Genomic DNA, 6,000 nt, shown 5'->3' on the forward strand with positions numbered 1-6,000 from the left:
CATAACATCATTGTTTCCCACCTTTACAGACAGTTGATCAAGCCTGTCCCATTCAAGGATGTGCTGATCCTATTAGTATGTGCTTCCATACAATTCCTAGGGGAAACAAAAATCAAATGAGTAAATCAAGTAATAACTCTGAAGACCAGGCTTCCACAAAACTGTACAGAAATCTCAACAATCAATTCCTGATTTTAAAAAATGACAAACACACCAAAACTGGAAAGGGCCAATAACCTTGCAGGAAGATTTAATAACACTACTTTGGAGGATTAAAGTTAATTTATAAGGAGGTGGGGAATCATAGAAGCAGTGTAGTAGTTGGGAAGGAAAGAGTGCTCAATTGCATTTACTTTAACGCAAGGAATATCACGGGTCAGTCAGATGAGTTTAGAGCATGGGCCAACACTTGGAAATATCATATCTTTGCAATCAGAAATATGGTGGTGGTGGTTTGGGGGGAGAAAGGGAGAAAGAGGAGGGCGGGACTGGTAACTATGTATTCTTGAAGTATTGGAAGGTGAATCACTTATCATAATATACTTTATCTCTTACCAGTTTCCGGAGCCACAGCATTTAATGTGAAAAGGGAAAGATTTAAAAGGGACTCAAGGGGCAACTTCTCAACTTCTTCAAACAGAAGGCAGGGGACGGGGGCAGGGGGGGGGGTTACATGTGTAACACACTCTAATGTAATGGCTTCTCTGTAATGTTCCACTGCAGAGGTAATGGTTTCTCTGCAGCAGCAATGTTGAGGTTATGACTAGAGATAACAGGGCATGCTAGCCAATGAGCAGGATGTTGTTCTTTCTTGTGTGTCTGGGAGCTGGGAATTCGCGGACTTTGACCGGGGAGAGATGGGGAGAGAAGACGCAAATGGAGAGAGTTGGTAGACCGCAGACAGAGTGGACTTGGAGTGAGGGTCCGAGGGTCAGCGACGATCAGAGGAGGTCGACGGTGGACGAACGGCCTTATCAATGAGCTCCATTAGACTGTTTCATGAGAATGGGCCCTTTTCCTTTTTATTGTTTCTTTACTAACCATATAGTCAAATTAAGAATTATAAAGCTCAATTGTTTAATTGCATATCGTGTACTGTTTGTTATTTCGTGGTACTGATTTGTAACAGGGGGCACATCACACAGCATCCACCCAGGCGAGATTTCTAAAGTTTGGCCGGTCCAGGGACTATCACCCCTGTATTAAGCCGCTAGCCGAACCGAGAGTTACATATGAAATAAGTTGACAGAGAAAGCTAGAAGGCGAATACAACTTCGATGTTTTAAAAAAAACATTTGGACAGGTACTTAGATAGAAAACATTTGGGAGGGATATGGGCCACATCCAGACAAATGGCACTAGCTTGGATAGACATTTTGGTCAGCATATACAAGTTGGGCTGAAGGGCCTATTTTGTGCCATACAACTCTAAGCAGCTGGTCCAGTTGGGTTTCTGGTCAACAATGGTTTATGGAGGACTGGCAATATTAAAGTTCACAGTTCAGTGCTACAATTGCTTATGCTTGTTATTTATTGCTATTTACTTATATCTGCATTTGCACAATTCGTTGTCCATTGATCCTGTTTACATTTGCTGAGTAAACCCACAGAAAAAGAATCTCTGTGTTGTACATGGTGACATGCATGTACTCTAATAATAAGTTCTACTTTGACTTCATTGATGAATTGATTTTCATTTTCTAAAATTCTGTAGCTTCTGAAAAGGTTCCATGAGATTGGAAAATAGCAAATGCTATTCAGAATAACTTCCATCTATTTACCCTATCTTGCCCAGTCATGATTATGTACAAATTTCTTAATCTTCTTTACTCCAACAACAATTTCAACCTCTCCAAACCAAAACTGCAGCTATCCTAGGCATCTTTATCAACAGCAATCTCACCTGGACCTTCCATACTGGTGCACGATCAAGAAAGCCCATCAGCATACATACTTTCTTAGGCATCTGAGAAGATTCGGCTGTCCACGAAGATTCCTTTGAATTTCTATAGATTGACCAATGAGATTATTCCAATGGATTGCATCTCAGACTGGTGTTACGATTTCATAATGTACCAGCAACAAGAGATGACAAATTGAGTCAGGTTTTAATATTAAAACCACTATATTTATTTACATTAACTCAAAAATATAGAAATTAAATAAACTACTTTCTTAAACAGAAGTTAACAGTGCTATGCGTCTATAGCTCCCTTACAGTCAAACTTAAAACCCGTTCTTAACAAATCTTACTTAAGCACAGTCGTAAAGTGGCAGTTCAGAGAGTCCCAGTAATTCACAAAAAAGTTGAGAGGAGAGACTTGTGGATTCACAATGCAGCGATGAGGCGATCACGACGAATTCCAAAGATTCCACGGCTAGCGAACAAAGAAATGGTTACTGAAGATCCCAGCCGAGGAATACTGTTCCAAAGTCCACGAAGAATGATTTCGCCCATGGATCATACGAGGGACAGACACAATGTACAGTGTGCCGCTGATTAACCAAATCCTTTGGGTATGGGTAAGCATTAGACTTTAAATAAACTACTTTCTTAAACAGAAGTTAACAGTGTTATGCATCTATAGCTCCCTTACATTCAAAATTAGAACCAGTTCTTAACAAATCCTACTTAAGCACAGTTGTAAAGTGGCAGTTCAGAGAGTCCCAGTAATTCACAAAGAGACTTGTGGATTCACAATGCAGTGATTTTCTGTGCTGTAGTGTTCTATGGTTCTATGGTTTACCCTTCTCAATCGTGAGCTGTTGCCGAATAGCTGGAAGCTGCGCTCTTCACTCTCTCTCTCCTTCGACTCCTTCTCAGCACTGTCCACATTTCTTTTATACAGTTGGCATACGTCACAAGGTAACACTCACAGAAACTAAACTGTGGACTCGTGACGCCCACAGTAAATGGAAGTATGGACTCCAAGGAAAATGAAACAGTGGACACGTAACAGTAGTAAAATCTGCCCAATCCACCTCAGGCTCCATCACCTCCTTCTATCCAGTCCACTTACAGTGTATTGCATCAGGAAGATGAATGAGATCAAAGCCGCCTGCCACCTTGGCCATTCCCTTTTCTCTCTTCTACCTTCCGAGACAAAATACAGGAGGCTGAAAGCCCAGCCAACCTGACTCAAGAATAGCTGCTTCTCCACTGCTATCAGACGTCTGAATCAATCAGCGTTTTTGCATCCCTTTCCCAATGACGCTGTCACATTCTCACTCTCAATTCTACCTCTTGTTTATTCTGTTGTTGTCACTTTAGACTTTCCTTTTGCACTATCTGTGCACCATTCTGTTGTTTTGCACACATCCTTGTGTTTATTATCTGCTGTTTAGTTTACTCTGAGTTGCACATGAGTAAAGAATTTCTTTGCTGACATATACAACAGGAAACCAATCAAATCTGAAGCCCCATTCTAGTAAAGCTTTGCTGTGCCATTTCCATGGTTCACCACAATCCTTCAAATTGTCACCATTCTAATCTCATCAATGACAACTGTACAGGGATTCAAAAATTAAAGAGAAAGTAAAATGCTGGCATGTAGAAGAATGAGAGGCAATCTTCTTGAAATGTAACGACAAGTAATTGCAGAGTCACCTCATTACAAGGATGTGGATACTGTAGAGAGTGCAGGGGAGATTTACAAGGATGTTGCCTTGGATTGGGGAGCATGCCTATGAGAAGAGGTTGAGTGAACTTGGCCTTTTCTCCTTGGAGTGATGGAGGATGACAGGTGACCTGATAGAGGTGTACAAGATGATGAGAGGCATTGATCGTGTGGATAGTCAGAGGCTTTTTCCCAGGGCTGAAATGGCTAGCATGAGGGGACATAGTTTTAAGGTGCTTGGAAGTAGGTACAAAGGGGATATCGGAGGTAAATTTTTCACACAGAGTGGTGGGTGCGTGGAATGCGCTGCCAGAGAAGGTGATAGAGACGTATACAATAGGGTCTTTTAAGAGACTCTTAGGTAGGTACATGGAACTTAGAAAAATAGAGGGCTATTCGGTAGGGTAATTCTATGCAGTTTCCAGAGTAGGTTACATAGTCGGCACAACATTGTGGCTGAAGGGCCTGTAATGTGCTGTAGATGTTTCCTCTAAGGGGGGTATCTAGAACTATTGGGATCAGACTGCCTAATTAAGATGGAGTTAAGGAGCGAATTTCTTTACTCAGCTAATTGTCAATCTTTGGAGTTGAGAGAGCAGGAGAGTGGGAGTGACCAGAGGGTCTGAATGGTTTGCTCCTGTCCCTACTTTTTAAAATATTATCGTCAGCCAATCAGACAGCATTAGCTGGAGAGAAACACAGCTATTACATTTCGGATCAGTTACCTTTCAACCGAATACACGACTGTAACATGGAGAGAAGTCAATCTGCCCGTCTAGTCTAGGCTGGCACCCTGCACTTCATGAATTGAGAAAAGATCAATGGCAGTAAACCTTTAACTCCTGGAAATATGGAGCTGAGACCCAGCATCACGGCGATCGCAGCTTCGGCTCTCATTCGCAAGTTTGGAGATGATACCACCACAGTGAGCCGAATCTCAAATAAGGATAAGTTGGAGTATCGAAGGGACATTAATAACCTAGTGACGCAGTGTAATAACAACCTTTCGCCCAGAGTCAGCAAAACCCAAAAAGATAATCATTAGCCTCACGAAGAGGACGGTGAACTCACTCTAATTTACATGAACGATGTTGAAATCGAGAGCATTGGGAGATTCAAATTCCTAGCACTGAGCTTTGCCCTAGTCCAACCACAAAGAAGCCACAAGCAATAAAAAAGTGCACCAGCATTTCTACTTCCTCATGAGGCTAATAAAATTTGTTAAGTCCCCTTTGACCCTCACCAACTTTTATCAATGCGTCATAGCTATTTGGATCCATCATCCATAACTGCTCTGCCGTGACGAGAAACTCCGGAGCTGTGGACACAGAAACCAACTTCCATGCCATAAACTCCGTCTACATTTCTCGCCGTCTCTGTAAAGCGATCAGCATAATCGCCCACCCACCCCAATCAAAGAAGTTACAAAAGCCTTAAAGCTCATACCACCAGGCTTACAACTTCCATTCTAGTGACATAATCCCCGTACCAGATGAACTCTTGACTCACAATCTACCTCGTTGTCTGTCTGCACTCTATTATTTCACCTGGCTCTACCGCAATGCACTGTCGTAATAAGATGATTACAACAGCGCATTGAGGTAGCACACAAAACAAAGTTTTTCGCTGTAACCGTGACAATAAACATTGAGCCCTCACGTGTTGCACACTGGAATCCACGGGCGTTTCCCGTTCCTTTGTGCACTGACAGAGCTTCCCACCCAGGAGAGCTGTCCATCCCTCTGTAAACACTAACTGCACCAAGGTGATAAATCTAATGAGGGCTTGTAAGTTACGCCCGACACAGTTGAGGGAGGGGAGTGGGTCGGTGAACTGCGAGCAACAAGGGTAAACCAATGTACAATGGACTTACAGCACAGATCTGAACCCATTGCTCGTCCCGCTCCGGACACAGCCATTCACCTCCACATTCCTCAACCGTCACGTCCGCCGTGTGTTCCAAACAATCGATTCAAATTCCGCTACGGCCGCATCTGATTGGCTCCCTGAAAGCCGAACGTATGACATCACTCTCCACAACGCCGGGGACGGGAACTCCGGCAAGAGTACGTTCAGTTCGGCGTTGGAGTAAGTTTACTGAAGACTGGCAAGGACCCTCTGCTTCATTTTCACCTGCTTAAACAGCCTCAGGTTGTTAGGGGACCGCTGGAACACCCTTAAGGCGTTTCCTGGCCTGGAAATTCCTTCCCATCAGCACATTAAACAATTTTAAACCAGTCTTTCGCATTCCCATTCCTTTCCTATTTTTAATGTAAAATAGCAAATTTGACTATATATACTGTACACAATTTAAATATGGCATACCGCATTCTGTTTAGGTTATTCAAATTCGGAATGTGAAGTGATTATTTGGGTAGGACCG

The 6,000-nt window shown here is 42.8% G+C and overlaps 1 protein-coding gene across 9 annotated transcripts in view; it reads right to left on the reverse strand.

Moving 5' to 3' along the window:
* The window catches only part of LOC134344383 (shugoshin 1-like), a 35,592-nt gene extending 30,023 nt beyond the window's left edge, over positions 1-5,569 (reverse strand). For 3 of the 9 annotated variants that reach the window (XM_063044083.1, XM_063044082.1, XM_063044077.1), the window contains exons 1-2: positions 5,491-5,569; positions 22-96 (exon numbers count right to left, since the gene is read on the reverse strand). The gene's annotated coding sequence lies outside the window, so the exon portion shown is untranslated. Of the gene's footprint in view, positions 1-21; positions 97-1,903; positions 1,923-4,342; positions 4,797-5,490 lie in introns of those variants that run through there. The other 6 variants (XM_063044086.1, XM_063044081.1, XM_063044085.1 and 3 more) reach the window with 5 other exon arrangements.
* Positions 5,570-6,000: the final 431 nt, after the last annotated feature.

This window comes from Mobula hypostoma, chromosome 3, assembly GCF_963921235.1.
Source record: "Mobula hypostoma chromosome 3, sMobHyp1.1, whole genome shotgun sequence".
Lineage (NCBI taxonomy): Eukaryota > Metazoa > Chordata > Chondrichthyes > Myliobatiformes > Myliobatidae > Mobula > Mobula hypostoma.